Below are 18,486 nucleotides of genomic sequence, written 5' to 3' on the forward strand. Positions count from 1 at the left end.
ATATACGCAGAGGAAATGTCAAAAAACAACAAAGAAATAGTCCATGGGCGGATCTTGGATTATGTAAAGGGGTTGTCACACATTTTTTACAAGGACAATTTGAGTTAAAAGGTCAGAGGCAAATGAGTCTATGTCACAATGCAGGGGCGGGTTCGAACATGAACCGGGGGGGGGGGGGGGGTCGAATATGAACCAAGTGGTCCTTTTTCTATTTTGTTTTTGCACCACCTGAAAGCGGGGGGGGGGGGGGTCGTCTAAAGTCTCCCGAAACCCCCTAGCCTACGCCCCTGCAATGGTACATGTTTTAGGGCAATTTAATGTTGTATATTGTGGATAATAAAACCAAAATTTAGCTTTAATAAAGGGCATCTGTGACCTTCCTCGAACAAAACCCACTCACTTCATAATATAACATTGTGTAAATAAAACCCCTAAAAAATCGTTAAAGCGTTACAAAAAGCAATCTGATTAAAATTAGCTCTACTGGGTCTAGCCAGTAGATCTAACAGCATTGCGTAGACTTCCATGTCCAGGTGACATTTCATCTATAAATAACAATTTAAATATGGACCAATTACACTTCGTCTTTTATAGCGTTATTCGGGAGCATACAAATTCTAAAAAATATCGGGCGAGACTATTTATGCAATAGGCGAACTGGTTGGTCTATTTCAACATTGAAACAGGGGGAAAAGTGCAGTAATAAACTTTGGCTTGTATAAACAGATTTTATGGCTATACCATCACGGTTTATTTTTTCGTCTTGATGATGATGATGATGATGATGATGATAACTAGTTTAACGTGCCCATATACCACTGTGGTTTCGAACACGCCCATCCCGAGTCCGACCTCCGATAAGATCGGTGGCCTGACTCGGGATGGGGGGGGGGGGGGGGGGGGGGGGGGTAGTGTTGAAAATGGGCAGAATTTTGAAAATAGCAATTAGTAAAAAGGTTAATAGAATAATTTAAAAAAAAATAATAACAATAAAAAAAAATTACAAGCCAAAAATAAAAAGAATTGACTGCTCGGCCGAATATTTATATAATTTGGAGCATTTTAGGACAGTCCAAAAATAAATAAGAGAAAGAAGAGAGGATCGGACTATTTAATAATATTTAAAAGAAAAGTAATTTCGACATAAAATTTTGAACGAAGGTCTAAATGTTTAAAGTCCAATCTATATGTCCACGTGATGATGATGATGATGATGATAACTAGTTTAACGTGCCCATATACCACTAGGGTTTCGAACACGCCCATCCCGAGTCCGACCTCCGATAAGATCGGTGGCCTGACTCGGGATGGAGGGGGGGGGGGGGGGGTTGAAAATGGGCAGAATTTTGAAAATAGCAATTAGTAAAAACGTTAATAGAATAAATAAAAAAATAAAAAGGTTGCAAGCCAAAAATAAAAAAGAATTGACTGCTCGGCCGAATATTTATATAATTTGGAGCATTTTAGAAGGACAGTCCAAAATTAAATAAGAGAAAGAAGAGAGGATCGGACTATTTAATAATATTACAAAAAAGAAGTAATTTCGACATAAAATGTTGAACGCAGATTTAAACGTTTAAAGTCCGATCGAGATGTCCACGCGAGTGGCCTCGTTAAGGCCGTTTGGGTGCACAGCTTAAAGGGACCAGATGAGTTGCATCCCGTCAAGAAAAGCCCTAGATTGACAGTCGATAGACGTTGAAGGTGTAGTGCTGTGCTGAAATACAGATCTTGAGAAGCCGGATCCGTCTGAACGAGTAGAGTATCAGACTAGGGTATAGTCCAGTCGTCATGGGTTGGTAATAGTGGTGCGGACGGGCCCGACTCCGGAGGATACGAGATGGTATCTATAAAGCAAGGTAAAGTCTAGAAAAAGAGTAGTAGGGGCCGACCCCGCTTCCTATTTTTTCTTAGAGTGGGGCGGTCAATCTTCCAGTGCTGGTAGGACAGGCTCGGACATGTAGAGACTAAACGCGAACAACCGTGGCGTTCTGCAGAATGGTCGTCATACGAGTCACGAAAAAACAAGTCAACATAGTCAGACGGAGAAATGACGTGGAGGCGAGGAATCTCGCTGAAAAAGAATCCAACGTGAAACGAATTTTATATAAAAATTTATATTGCAATTAGTTTCCGGCATACTTCGTAATTCACCCGAATTATTTCGTATACCCTCGGCATAATCCCGAATGTTTTCAAATTCTTTTCAAATCACTGGCCAATCGGAACACCTCGTCACATTCCGCTACGCTAGATGTAGGCTCGGACACAAGTTGTAGGAATACACCAAATTTTCATGTATTTGGTGACGCGGTTAGGGCGAAGTTCGTAACATAATGTGGTTCGATCAAATATGGCGAAACATGGACAGTGGGTGGGTGGGTGCATGCAAGCACATGTGTAATGCAATATTTTAATTATAACATTTAAGAGTTCTATGTTTTAGTATTTTAAATGTCCAGTATCACAATAAACTATTAAAAAAAGCCCCACTTAGTTCTTTGGAGGAGCTGAACCTAATGGCAATCTGTACCAAGAAACAGCTGATTAAACAGACTGATGTTTTGATGAAATTGTTCTTAAAGGGACACACCCTAGTTACGGCTAACCATTACGGCGTTGTATTTCGTTATTAAACCCATTTTTTTCACAAATAAAATTGCACTTTACTTACCGTTTATTATTTAGAATATACATTTCCATTCACCTGAAGTGTTTTTTGGTAATCCTGGTAATCCTGGTTTTAGTAATACCACAAAATGCATTTTTTTTGTATTTCTTAAAAATGGACGCACGTTTGAGAAAAAACCGTTGAGCAGACAAGGTCTAATCTATTTTTAGACCGTTATCAGTTTGGTTCGGTTTGTTTTCTCGTGCATGGTTCGCGCAATCAACATCCGATTTGTTGTTGTTCATTTGTAAGATTTTTCTTCACAGTTCGTGAACATTTTCAGTAACAATAAAGTTCAGACAAGTAAGTGTCTCAATACAAAACGTTACAAAACGTTACAAACCCTTAAAACCAATAATTTTGCTAAGTCTTACGATATCTGGAGAGGGGATACAACCAGGACATAACAGTTGGAACATGTCCAGGAGAGGTGAAAAGAACGCACCCCAAGTCTGTGCGCACTCTGTGAAATTTGTCGTGACGTTCGCATTGTTGTGCTTCGAGCGACATCTACCGGTGACATCAGAATACTAACTTTCAAAATTATTTCAAGCAATTGGGACATGGGGATTCCCATGGTTACAGGTTTGTAGATTAACCAAATTATAATTTATTTTTGCTGGATGGAACTAGGGTGTGCGGCTTTAAATGTGAAAGCGCTGGATTGTTTAAAAAGCTGACTTGTCACTATTTCTATGTAACATGCTCGCCAACTGCACACATTAACTGTGATATAGATTTAACCGTGGTTCATGAGTAAAGATAAAGATATGACGACTAAAAAATTGTTTCGTGATGGATTTGTATTTTCAATCTGTTTTAGAAACTTCTGAAAAAGGTTACTTCAACATATTTAATTATAGTTAAAATTGAAGAAATTGTAATAAATTTATAAATTTGACACGCATTTTACTCCGTAGCTGGACCATTATTATATAAAACGATCGGTAACAAATGTCCAAAATAACAACAGGAATATTTATTTGTTTATAAAAATTACCTTTCTTTTGATATACGTGATCATTAAAAACTAGTTTTCTTCGTGATGAAGCTTTGGCATGTGGGCGATCTGTATGTACTTTTAACTTCTCAACAGACTCAATACGTTTGTCAACAACAGTTTTCCTTCGTTTCGGCGTCGGACCAGTGCTGGGTGGCGTCCCTGTGCTTATATGATTACCTGCATTCTGTAGATTTTCAAAAACCTGTGTTTTAAAATTTTTGAATTTAATAATTTTATTTACACATCTGTCACATATTCTGTAACTGTCAGTAGGTTTAAAGCCTAATGTGTCTGTTATCTTTTGTATTATATCATTCTCGCGTATTCTCTTCGATGCATTTGTTGTTGTATGTAGTTGACTATTCACTGAAGCACAGAATGAGCAATTATATTCCATGGCCATGTTTTGATCATGTGACTGAAAAAAGTTCCGTCCAAAATGGTGACGCATTGTGTCCGAGTTTATATTTCGTAGAAATGTACGAGGAGTTCCGATTGATCACTGGCATGATTTTGCAAGTAAGGTTTTGATTGGTCGAATGAAAGGTCAACTGGACATGAGCTCCAACGGGCTGCTGTTAGATCCACATGGAATGTCGCGTGGACATATCGATCGGACTTTAAACTTTTAGATCGGCGTTCAAAATTTTATGTCGAAATTACTTCTTTTTTGTAATATTATTAAATAGTCCGATCCTCTCTTCTTTCTCTTATTTAATTTTGGACTGTCCTTCTAAAATGCTCCAAATTAGGCTATATAAATATTCGGCCGAGCAGTCAATTCTTTTTTATTTTTGACTTGTAACCTTTTTATTTATTTTATTTATTCTATTAACTTTTTTATTAATTGCTATTTTCAAAATTCTGCCTATTCCCCCCCCCCCCCCCCCCCCCCCCCCCATCCCGAGTCAGGCCACCGATCTTATCGGAGGTCGGACTCGGGATGGGCGTGTTCGAAACCCTAGTGGTATATGGGCACTAGTTATCATCATCATCATCATCATGTAATAGTGGAGCTAATTTTAATTAGATTGTACAAAAACCGACTGCATTGAAAAATAAACTTCAGCCTTTGTACAACAGTCCTTGTTTTTGTTGTGTGTGATATGCATTGCTTATGGTATATTGAAATGACAAAGTGGAAAATAGTTTTGGTATGTTTTTTTGTAAAATGTACCAGATTTGTTGAACTTGAGGCATTAACGTGAGTAACTAATGTCAAACCAGCCTTGAGCCATTTTGAATTCAACTATATTGTGTTACGTTACGTTTGTTAAATGTGTGATAAAAACCTCACCTAAATATATTTTAGGCCAAATAAAAAAAAAAGTTGGTGATCGTCCCAGCCCGTACCTGAAAAATGTGCCCGCCCCTGAATTTATTTTATTTTTTATTTTGTTAAAAACGGTTAAAACTGCGTCGAGATAGCAGCAATTCAACTTTCGTAAGCACTGTAGCGGGTTAAACCATCACCAGGTCCATCTGGCGGCCAGTGAAGGAACTACAACATCCAGACGCATGCGCTGTTGGCTGCTACTCCCGCAAACAAAATGGTCTCCAGGGTTTTATAAAGTTTTTCACAGAATTTAAAAAAAATATATAAAAACCTCCCCCCCCCCCCCCCCCCCCCCTGATTTGTGTGATCAAAAGGACGATCACCAACTAATATTTTGGCCTTAGGGTAGTTCCATTTCACTCGGCGTTAAGTTTCATCTGGCAATGTGCCAGTAGCAGTAATGGACTGAACAAGCAAACCATCTTATTTATTTTATCGTCATTCAGACCAGTAATCCGTGTACTATTTATTGAGTGATCTGCTCATCTTATGCAGTGGATCGGGGACCGCTCTATAGTCCGAAGATTCAATGGTCCGAAGGTTCATTGATCCGAAAGAAAGAAAGACATGTTTTATTTAACGACGCACTCAGCACATTTTATTTACGGTTATATGGCGTCAGACATATGGTTAAGGACCAAACAGATATTGAGAGAGGAAACCCGCTGTCGCCACTTCATGGGCTACTCTTTCCGATTATGTCATGTCATGTCATAGGGTTTTACGTGCACATTCAGAACAAGCTGTTGTAGCGCACGCCTGTCGTGGGCACAAGAGCCGGCCTTGGCCGGCTCCTCCGTCCATGACAGGAAAGGTGGGGGGAGGGGAGAGGAGGGACCGCCTGCACTGGCAGGTGCAAGGGAGCACCAGCAGCCCGATCAAATCGGTAGCAGGCGGGTGGGGGTGGTGGTGGTGCTATGGAATTTTGAATGGAGCAGTTAATGTCAAAGAGAAAAGGGTGCGCAATTTTGACTGAGGAAATTTGGCGCAATTTTAAACGGTCGGTCGAAAGGTAAATGGCTGAGCTAATATAGGTTTTGGTATTAGTGAATCGAGAGTAGCTCGTTAATTATAGAGCTCTACGATGCTGTGGTGTCTCTCTAGGTTGCCCATACAGGCCCGTACGCGGGGGTGGGGGGTGGGGTGCGACGGGTGTGTACGCACCGCCCCCCCCTCCCCCAAATGACTAAAGGGCCACTTTTCTCTATTAAATTTAAATAATGTTACGTAATCGTTGTTGTTTTGAGGGGTTATTTTTATGTTGATTGGTCCCATCATGAGCAATTCGCACCCACCCATTAAAAATCCTGCGTACGGGCCTGCCATAGGGCCCTTATAAAGGGCCTAACCGCTTCTGGTCGTGGCATGACAACCCAGTGTCACCAAGTACAAGTTATCACCAGCAGCAAGTATTAGGGTTTTGGGTGGGTGAGGCCGATATTTTTCCGATTAGCAGCAAGGGATCTTTTATATGCACAATCCCACAGACAGGGTAGTACATACCACGACCTTTGATATACCAGTCGTTGTGCACTGGCTGGAACGAGAAATAGCCCAATGGGTCCACCGACGGAGATCGATCCCACACCGACCGCGCATCGTGCGAATGTTGTACCACTGGGCTACCTCCCGCCCCTCCATTGATCCGAAACACTACTCCGTTTATTGAAATCCAACAGTTAAAGCTGCTATATAAGGTTACCATGTTATAACATCGATTATTAAATCAAAATGCAGGCATAACAGCACGTTTACGTCTTGCGAATTGAATAGTAGGTTTTTGACGATATCCGTTGATAGCGAAGATGAAAGAGTGTAATAAACAAATAATAAATGAAGGTGCAGTGTAGGGTCCGCTATTTTCCATTAGTATTCGACATTATAACATGGAAACCGGATATAGGAGCTTTAACTGTTGAATTTCAATAGTTATTTTAATTAAATACCGACATTTCCTTTTTGTTAATTCATGTATTATATTACTGACATATCCAGGTGTGGCATGTATTATACTACTGGGATATCCAGGTGTGGCTTATGTTTTCAAATATCCACTCTTAAAAGAAACATTATTTTTGTTATATTATTTATATAATTATCGATTAATAGCATTATCACGAAGTGTTTTAATTGTGACCACTGTAGAATGTTCTTGGATAAACAGAGAATACTACATGAATGATCATTACAAAACGTTTTTGCTTCAGAGATGCTTCAAACCGTACTTAAGGAGCCAACATTGGCGTTGCCTGGGGAGGGGGAAGGCGGACTATGCTCTCTCCAAGCACACCTCTTCTGTTTTTCAAACCACATTATTTATGTTTGTCTGTCGTCCTATTAACAAGGGGCCGGTGTCACATATAATTTGCACTCCCCAGTCAACATTATACGCAGAATAAGCACTCCCCAGTGCATATTATATGTGTAATATACACTCCCTCAGTCTGTATTATATGTATAATATGCACTCCCTCTGAATAATATGCAGTCCCCCATTACACGTAGGGTATAATATTTTTTTTAAGCACTCACATAATTATATATTTTTAGTGTTTTTGACGTTTGAATAGCCAGTGGACTTTGAAAAAGTTGGTATAAATCTCAGCGGCGAATCTAAACCAGGGTGTTGGGTATATGAATCAGGGGCGGTCCCAAAGAGGCTAAAATTCTTCTGTATCCGCCCTTGCAAATTTGCAGAATAAAACTAATAACTCATCATATGTTGTGATCGGATGGATCCCAGAATCTCTTCACCCATCACTGGCTTCCCTTACTTCCGATTAAAGGGACACACCCTAGTTACGGCTAGTTGTTAACCATTACGGCGTTGTTTTTCGCTATTAAACCCATTTTTTTCACAAATAAAATTGCACTTTACTTACCGTTTATTATTTAGAATATACATTTCCATTCACCTGAAGTGTTTTTTGGTAATCCTGGTTTTTGTAATACCACAAAATGCATTTTTCGTATTTCTTAAAAACAGACGCACGTTTGAGAAAAAAAACCGCTGAGCAGACAAGGTCTGATCTATTTTTAGACGGGATATTTCCATTTCAATGTCACAGACGTTGGTATACCACGTGACCGTTATCATTTTGGTTCGGTTTGTTTTCTCGTGCACGGTTCGCGCAATCAACATCCGATTTGTTGTTCATTTGTGAGATTTTTCTTCACAGTTCGTGAACATTTTCAGTAACAATAAAGTTCAGACAAGTAAGTGTCTCAATACAAAACGTTACAAACCCTTAAAACCAATAATTTTGCTAAGTCTTACGATATCTGGAGAGGGGATACAACCAGGACAGAACAGTTGGAACATGTCCAGGAGAGGTGAAAAGAACGCACCCCAAGTCTGTGCGCACTCTGTGAAATTTGTCGTGACGTAGGCATTGTTGTGCTTCGAGCGACATCTACCGGTGACATCAGAATACTAACTTTCAAAATTATTTCAAGCAATTGGGACATGGGGATTCCCATGGTATTTATCGATATAAAACCTGCTTTTTCACTCCATTTGATAAAAACGTGATCTAAGTGTGTTACAGGTTTGTAGATTAACCAAATTATAATTTATTTTCGCTGGATGGAACTAGGGTGTGCGGCTTTAATATGACAGAAATTATGTGAAGATAACATTGCAAAGCTTGGTCTTAAACAGGTTCATATGGTATAATTACATCAGATCCACCCCACCTCAGTTAAGTGCCATCTTGTATGCTTAAAGGTCCGACATGAACAACCATTGTTTAACGACAAGACAATTCAATTCAATTCAATTCAATTTATTACAAATTACCAAACAAGCTGTTGTCAGCAAACAGATCAAAAAAACAAAACAAACATACAACATCTATAACAACAATAACAATTAATAATAATAACAATATTAATGTACATGCCAGACGGAGAAACAAAGTTTGTATTATATTTGTAGAAATAAAGTATATTATAAAAATAAATGGTTAAAGTACTGGAAGATAATTAAATTACAGTCCCACTGACAGCTGGAACAAGAACTTTACGTTTAGAATACAGCCGTCAATAAATACACGACATTTATAATGTTTTAACCAAAGGAAGTTAGATGGACGATCTGAAAGACAATGGAAGAAAAGCGAATTTTAGACGACCTTGCAAACGAAAAATGGAAAATGATTATACTTAGCAAAACAGGAGAATGAAGATCAAATAAAGGTAACTTAATTTTAGTGCATGTTAGTAACATATGTGGGTATCAACGTATTAGACAATAATTTACACATGGATTATTATACATATAACCTACCCTCAACATTCATTATTATACACCTAATCTACACACACCCCATTCCTTATTATACGCAAAATCTACTCTCCCCATTTATTACTATACATATACGCTGCACTTTCCATTCATTATTATACATAAAATCTGCACTCCCCATTCATTTTTATATACATAATATACACTCTCCGTTTATTACCATACATATAATCTGCACTCCCCATTCATTACTATATAAATATAATCTGCACTCCCTCATTCATTACTGTACATATAATCTGTAATCCAGATTCATTACTATACATATAATCTGCACTCCCCATTCATTATTATACATATAATATACACTCCCCATTCATTACTATCAATTGACAATCATGCAAAATGACATTTTGTGTTTTTAAATATGAAGAGTTTAGACGCAAAACGCGATATATCCATTTTTCATTTTCAGTAAAAGTGATTTTTTTAATTGCCGTATATCGCGTCGATAAGAAAAAACGGGATTTACCCAATACAATTTCATAAGAATCAATTGCGTTTTGCGGCAAATCAGCGGGCCTACATTAGTCCTTAATGACATACAATAATGGCTCTAACTAAAAACAAGAAAGAAAATGGTTTATATCGCGTTTTGCGCCTGAACTCTTCATATACTACTCAAAAGAATTTAAGGGTCAAAAATTTATAACCAAATAAGTTTCAGAGTGTATTAGATTGATGATGTAAACTACACCAATTTTTTTATTTATTGTTCCATATTTACAAAAAAACACAAATAAACGTCACTGTATACAAGAAAGTCACATGACATGCTCTCAAAGTTGAAGGTTGTCAAACATGGATTTTACACATTAGAACATTCGTTTAATAGTGTGTGAATCCACCCCTGGCGCGAATACACTCGACACATCGTTGCCTCATGCTGTTGATCAGACGTCTGAAGAACTCTTGGGGAATGGCCTGCCACTCTGCCATAAGAAGTTGACCCAGATCATGAAGGTTGGCCGGAGGGGCATGGTTATCCCGAACTCTCCTGCCTAATTCGTCCCAGGCATTCTCTATTGGGGCCAAGTCAGGCGAATATGCTGGCCAATCCATTCTGGCGATACCTTGTTGTCTGAGAAAGTCCGTTACCACCCTGGCGCGGTGGGGTCTGGCATTGTCATCCCGCAGAACTGCCCCGCTGCCAATCTGCTGAAGGACTGGGAGAACCAACGGCCGGATAATCTCATTCAGATAGCGGATTCCATTCAGATTGCCATCCACCACATAGAGGGGGGTCCTGTGGTGGATAGAGATGCCGCCCCACACCATGACGCTGCCACCACCGAAACGGTGACGTTGTCTAACGTTAACGTCAGCAAAGCGCTCCCCAGGACGTCTGTAGACACGAACCCGACTGTCGTTGAACTGGAGACTAAACCTGGACTCATCAGTGAACATCACTCGACCCCACTGAACACGTTGCCACCGCAGATGAAGCGTGCACCAGTGACGTCTGGCCGTTCTGTGACGTGGTAGGAATGGTGGTCGAACAGCCTGGCGACGGCAGCGTAGATTATTGGCTCTCAGACGATTGCGTATGGTTTGATCAGACACTCGAGTTCCAGTCGCAGTCCGCAGATTGTCACGTAATCGGCGTGCAGTGGTTGTGCGTTGACGTAGAGCCATATTGGTGATGTAGCGGTCCTCTCTATTTGTAGTGCTTCGGGGTCTTCCCGAACGTGGACGATTTCGAACAGAATGCGTTGCTTGGTACCGTTGCCACAGTCGGCCAACGACACTGACTGACACCAAGTCTCAGAGCAACATTTCTTTGCGTATTGCCATCCTGAAGCCAAGCAATAGCCCTTCCTCGATCTTCGATAGTCAGTTGAAGTCGTACCATTGTCGAATTTGGAGTGTGCACCGTTCACGAACGCAAGCTCCAATTATACGGAAATTCAGCATTGGGAACATGGAATACACATGCAAAGCGTGCAGACCTTTCGCTTTCGCCCTAATTTACGTGCAAATGTAAGCATGTTTTCGCCATTAGAACTAGTCGACAGTGTCAATGACAGTGGATTTTAATTCATTTATGGGCTGCTTAGACCCACTTTCGTCAAAATGGAACAATACCATGCGTGACATTATGGTCTAGCTAATATAATTGACATTCAGAAAATAATGTCGAAAATATCGTCTGACCCTTAACTTCTTTTGAATAGTATATATATTCTGTCAAAAAAGAAACGCATAGGCGAAATATTCATGGAATTATCTCTTTAATACAAAGTGGCATAATTTCGTTATTTATGATTGTTATACAGTCAAATTTGACATGAGTATATGACAATGTTCTTACTATGGACTGACGGCACTGGAGGCGTTCTCGTCACCAAACAGCGTCACACGAGTGCGCTGAAATCAGTACCTTGTGTGGCCACCAGCAGCAGCAATCACTGCGCGACATCTCCTTGGCATAGACTGAATGAATCTCTAAATCCGGGAACGTGGAATCCTAGTCCATTCTTCCTGTAGTGCATGTGACAGATGCGGAAGCGCCTGAGGCTCCGGGTCACGCTGGCGTACACGTCTGTCCAGTTCATCCCATAGATGTTCAATGGGGTGGAGATCTGGCGATCTTGATGGCTATGGCAGCACATTAATGTTCTCATTCTGTAGGAAATCCATTGTTACACGTGCCGTATGCGGCCTGGCATTGTCCCGCTGAAAGAGTTCTCTCTGTCGATTCAAAATGGGAAGCATGTGACGACGAAGAATTTCATCCCGGTAGCGTACAGCTGTCAGGTTGCCTTGTAAGAACACAAGTTCACTTCTGCCGGTGTATCAGATGGCTCCCCACATCATGACACTCTCTCCACCGAATCTGTCAACTTGAGCGACGCAGTTGTTGGCAAAACGTTCATTGTGGCGTCTGTAAACACGTTGTCGTCCATCACGTCGCTGTAGAAGGAAACGTTACTCGTCGCTGAACCATACTCGCCGCCAGCTTCCCAAGTTCCACCCCCGTACATTCGTGCACCAGCGAACACGTAAATGTCGATGTTGACGTCGCAGCACGGGCCAACATACAGTCTCCTAGCCCGAAAACCAGCTTCTCGAAGTCAGTTCCGAATGGTTTGAGCAGACACGCTTCTCAAACCATTTTGAAATGGAAATGAGGCATCATTGCGAGCATTACAGCTTTAAATACCCATCACTACCCCCAATCTTTTCCGCAAGTTTCACGTGCATTCGCAGGTTTTTTTGACAGAGTATATTACATTTGGTTACACTGCGGTTGTCAGTGTATGCCAGTGTATGACCGCATATTACTTTTGGCTACACTGCAGTTGTCAGTGTATGCTAGTGTATGACCGCATATTATGTTTGGATACACTGCGGTTGTCAGTGTATACCAGTGTATGACCGCGTATTACATTTGCATACACTGTGGTTGTCAGTGTATGCCAGTGTATGACCGCATATTACGTTTGGCTACACTGCGGTTGTCAGTGTATGCCAGTGTATGACCACATATTACGTTTGGCTACACTGCAGTTGTCAGTGTATGCAAGTGTATGACCATACACTGTGGTTGTCAGTGTATGCCAGTGTATGACCACGTATTACGTTTGGCTACACTGCGGTTGTCGGTTTATGCCACTATATGACCGCGTATTATGTTTGGTTACACTGCGGCTATCAGTGTATCCCAGTGTACGACCACGTATTACGTTTGGATACACTTCGGTTGTCAGTGTATGCCAGTGTACTACTGCGTATTACGTTTGAATACACTGCGGTTTTTAGTGTATTCCAGTGTACGACCGCATATTCGGTTTGACTACACTGCGGTTGTCAGTGTATGCCAGTGTACGAACGTGTATTACGTTTGGCTACACTGCGGTTGCCAGTATATGCCAGTGTATGACAGCATATGATGTTTGGATACACTGCGGTTGTCAGTGTATACTCACATATTATGTTTGGATACACTGCGGTTGATAGTGTATACCAGTGTATGACCGCATATTATGTTTTGATACTCTGCGGTTGTCAGTGTATGCCATTGTATGACCACGTATTACGTTTGGCTACACTGCGGTTGTCAGTGTATGCCAGTGTATGACCACATATTACGTTTGGTTACACTGCGGTTGTCAGTGTATGCCAGTGTACGACCGTGTATTACATTTTGCTGCACTATGGTTGTCAGTGTATGCCAGTGTACGACCGCGTATTACGTTTGAATACACTGCGGTTTTCAGTGTATGCCAGTGTACGACCGTGTATTACATTTGGCTACACTGCGGTTGTCAGTGTATGCCAGTGTATAACCGCATATTATGTTTATGACCGTATATTACATTTGGATACACTGCGGTTGTCAGTGTATGACCGCATATTACGTTTATGACCACATATTACATTTGGATACACTGCGGTTGTCAGTGTATGCCAGTGTATGACCGCATATTACGTTTGGATACACTGTGGTTGTCAGTGTATGCCAGTGTATGACCGCTTATTACATTTGGATACACTGCGGTTGTCAGTGTATGCCAGAGTATGACCGCGTATTACGTTTGGCTACACTGTAGTTGTCAGTGTAAGACTGCGTATTACGCTTGGCTACACTGTGGTTGTCAGTGTATGCCAGTGTATGACCACGTATTACGTTTGCCCACACTGCGGTTGTCACTGTATACCAGTGTATGACCGCATATTACGTTTATGACCGTATATTACATTTGGATACACTGCAGTTGTCAGTGTATGCCAGTGTATGACCGCATATTACGTTTTGGCTACACTGCAGTTGTCAGTGTATGCCAGTGTATGATCGCATATTACGTTTGGCTACACTGCGGTTGTCAGTGTATGCCAGTCTACGACCACGTATTACGTTTGGGTACACTTCGGTTGTCAGTGTATGCCAGTGTACGACCACATATTACGTTTGGATACACTGTGGTTGTCAGTGTATGCCAGTGTACGACCACATATTACGTTTGGCTACACTGTGGTTGTCAGTGTATGCCAGTGTATGACCGCATATTACATTTATGACCGCATATTACATTTGGATACACTGCGGTTGTTAGTATATGTCAGTGTATGACCGCATATTACGTTTGGATACACTGCAGTTGTCAGTGTAAGACCGCGTATTATGTTTGGCTACACTGTGGTTGTCAGTGTATTGCAGTGTACGACCGCGTTTTACGTTTGAATACACTGTGGTTGTCAGTGTATGCCAGTGTACGACCGCGTATTACGTTTGAATACACTGTGGTTGTCAGTGTATGCAAGTGTGACCACGTATTACGTTTGGCTACACTGCGGTTGTCAGTGTATGCCAGTGTATGACCGCATATTATGTTTGGATACAATGCGGTTGTCAGTGTATGATCAAATATTACGTTTGGCTACACTGCGGTTGTCAGTGTATGCCAGTGTACGACCACGTATTACGTTTGGCTACACTTCACTTGTCAGTGTATGCCAGTGTATGACTGCTTATTACGTTTGAATACACAGCGGTTTTCAGTGTATTCCGTGTACGAACGTGTATTACGTTTGGCTACACTGCGGTTGTCAGTGTATGCCAGTGTACGACTGCGTATTCGGTTTGGCTACACTGCGGTTGTCAGTGTATGCCAGTGTACGACCACATATTATGTTTGGTTACACTGCGGTTGTCAGCGTATGCCAGTGTACGATCGTGTATTACGTTTGACTACACTGTGGTTGCCAGTGTATGCCAGCATATTATGTTTGGATACACTGCGGTTGTCAGTGTATACTCACATATTATGTTTGGATACACTGTGGTTGATAGTGTATACAAGTGTATGACCGCATATTATGTTTTGATACTCTGCAGTTGTCAGTGTATGCCAGTGTATGACCGCATATTACGTCTATGACTGCATATTACATTTGGATACACTGCGGTTGTCAGTGTATGCCAGTGTATGACCGCATATTACGTTTATGACTGCATATTACATTTGGATACACTGCGGTTGTCAGTGTATGCCAGTGTATGACCGCTTATTACGTTTGGATACACTGCGGTTGTCAGTGTATGCCAGTGTACGACCACATATTACGTTTGGTTACACTGCGGTTGTCAGTGTATGCCAGTGTACGACCGTGTATTACATTTCGCTACACTGCAGTTGTCAGTGTATGCCAGTGTATGACCGCATATTACGTTTATGACCGTATATTACATTTGGATATACTGCGGTTGTCAGTGTATGCCAGTGTATGACCGCATATTACATTTATGACCGCATATTATGTTTGGATACACTGCGGTTGTCAGTGTATGCCAGTGTATGACCACGTATTACATTTGGATACACTGCGGTTGTCAGTGTATGCCAGTGTATGACCGCATATTATGTTTGGCTACACTGCGGTTGTCAGTGTATGCCAGTGTATGACCGCATATTACATTTATGATCGCATATTACATTTGGATACACTGCGGTTGTTAGTATATGTCAGTGTATGACCGCATATTACGTTTGGATACACTGCGGTTGTCAGTGTAAGACCGCGTATTATGTTTGGCTACACTGTGGTTGTCAGTGTATGGCAGTGTACGACCGCGTATTACGTTTAGCTACACTGTGGTTGTCAGTGTTTTCCAGTGTACGACCGCGTATTACGTTTGATTATACTGTGGTTGTCAGTGTATGCCAGTGTACGACCGCATATTACGTTTGGCTAAACTGCGGTTGTCAGTGTATGCATGTGTATGACCATACACTGTGGTTGTCAGTATATGCCAGTGTATGACTGCGTATTACATTTTGCTACACTGCGGTTGTCAGTGAATGCCAGAGTGTGACCACGTATTACGTTTGGCTACACTGTGGTTGTCAGTGTATTGCAGTGTACGACCGCATTTTATGTTTGGCTACACTGTGGTTGTCAGTGTATGCCAGAGTACGACCTCGTATTACATTTGGCTACACTGCGGTTGTCAGTGTATGCCAGTGTGTGACCGCGTATTACGTTTGGCTACACTGCGATTGTCAGTGTATTCCAGTGTGACCACGTATTACATTTGGCTACACTGCGGTTGTCAGTGTATGCCAGTGTATGACCACATATTACGTTTGGCTACACTGCGGTTGTCAGTGTATGCCAGAGTGTGACCACGTATTACGTTTGGCTACACTGCGGTTGTCAGTGTATGCCAGTGTATGACCGGATATTACGTTTGGCTACACTGCAGTTGTCAGTGTATACCAGTGTACGACCACTTATTACATTTGAATACACTGCGGTTGTCAGTGTATACCGTATATTACTTTAAAAAAATACCCTATGGTTGTCAGCCTATACCAGTGTATGACCTCATGATGAGCCGATTGTGACTACTTCTAACTGTATTAGCACATTTCCAACTAATCAGTCTGCAGGTAATATTAAATATTAAGTTCAGTGACCAAACAAAATGTTCAAGTTTTACATGAAAACAGTAAATACTTATGGTCATAATTCATAGAAATGTTTTGAATTGTCACACATTGTGATAATTCAATGGGATGTGTGTCTTAAGGATTCTAGTACTTAGACATACCAAAAAGTAAAAGAAAACCAAAGTACTAGTATCAAGAATCGTGTGTCAAACGGTCACACCATGACAACGTATCGAGCTTCCATAAACAGGAAGGCAACAAAGAGCAGGCTCGATGTACACATATAAATAGTCTAATCAAGAAGGTACGTTTGTAGATTCATAAAGAAGTACCTGTTTTCACAAGACTATGCATATTTAATAAGATCCTGAACGTTTTTTCTATGTTAGTTCATCTGATCTTTACTTCAAGTTTAATGGTTTCCTGTCACCTTTAAATTTTAATTAACACGTTCTCTCTTGTAATCTATTCTATTTCTAACGTGATTTCATTGTTTTCTGATCACCTAAAAAAATATGACATCTACATTTAATAATTCATATCACCTAGTGATTAATATATAAAATTATTTATGTTGATACTATTCCCAGGAGCACAAGAAGCTAGTTTTGGTTACTGTAAAGGACAACACAATTCTGTCTTTGTAGTAATTTAAATCATAAATGTCATTTTTTAAATTAAAATGATGTATGATTATTTCAATTATGTTATATGAATGTACATGCATTTACTTAAACAACATTAACATGTACCAATTTATAAAAACCCAAAATGTGGCGTACCAAAAAACTCGCCTGGTGAGTGAAGGGGTGGATGGTGGGATTAACAGAAAAGGCTTTAATTAATTACCTGTGACTCTAGGCTAGTTGTAATGGCAGAATTTTCTCAGTCACATAACGTGTTTTGATTGGTTAATCTATTTTAAGTATTTATATCAATTTAGTTAATCTATTTATAATAATAGTAGGACGAGTTTGATTGTGTTCTTCTGGCGTAACCTTGGTACTAAATAGTATTCTTATTTATATTAACACGGAAGCAGAGAAATTAGAATAGTTCAACATAAATTATTTTATCTGCAATAAATTTTATTTTTGTTTTGGGTATGTCAAATTCGTAATTCCGTACTGTCAATTTAACAAGTATAATTAAATATGATATAATGATTAAATAAGATATTTTATTTAAGAACTGAACGTGAAATTTTTTGAGTTTCATGCTAGTATGAAACGCAAAACCGCTTTACACACTGTATGAATGGCGTAGCGCGTTAGCGCGAAGCCATTCATACTAAAGTGTGTAAAGCGGTTTTGCGTTTCATACTAGCATGAAACTCGAAAATATTCACGTTCAATTCTTATAATTCCAAACACATAACCATGTCATTAATGTAAACCGCTTTAAAATAAAAAGTGAACTCTATTTTCCAACTATTTACTATTTTATTAACACGAAATTCATACTGAACATTAGCGGAATCCCTATGGTGGTTTCGGCTTTTTCCGTCAATAGCCGAATGAGAGAATGACAATGTTACAATCATTAATACAATTCATATTAATTTTTTGCATTAAATATCAATACCAACTAGAAACATTTTGAATTCACTGGAAACATATAACGTAAGTAATTTTAATAACTTTTAACCTGTAATAATAATGTCTGAAGCGATCTATTTTGTATGGTATAATTTATATGTGAAGCGGTTGGTGTATGAATATTTAACTACGAACTGTGGATGGGCGCCATTTTTTGATTACTGTCCAGATTTACCAA

The 18,486-nt window shown here is 40.2% G+C and overlaps 1 protein-coding gene across 2 annotated transcripts in view; it reads right to left on the reverse strand.

Annotated features, from left to right (window-relative positions):
• Positions 1-17,598, reverse strand: part of LOC121375265 (L-threonine ammonia-lyase-like) — a 37,160-nt gene extending 19,562 nt beyond the window's left edge. Inside the window, exon 1 of one of the 2 annotated variants that reach the window (XM_041502639.1) lies at positions 17,560-17,598. The gene's annotated coding sequence lies outside the window, so the exon portion shown is untranslated. Of the gene's footprint in view, positions 1-3,045; positions 3,084-17,559 lie in introns of those variants that run through there. The other variant, XM_041502638.1, reaches the window with a different exon arrangement.
• Positions 17,599-18,486: the final 888 nt, after the last annotated feature.

Source organism: Gigantopelta aegis, chromosome 6 (assembly GCF_016097555.1).
Source record: "Gigantopelta aegis isolate Gae_Host chromosome 6, Gae_host_genome, whole genome shotgun sequence".
NCBI classification, from domain to species: Eukaryota; Metazoa; Mollusca; class Gastropoda; order Neomphalida; family Peltospiridae; genus Gigantopelta; species Gigantopelta aegis.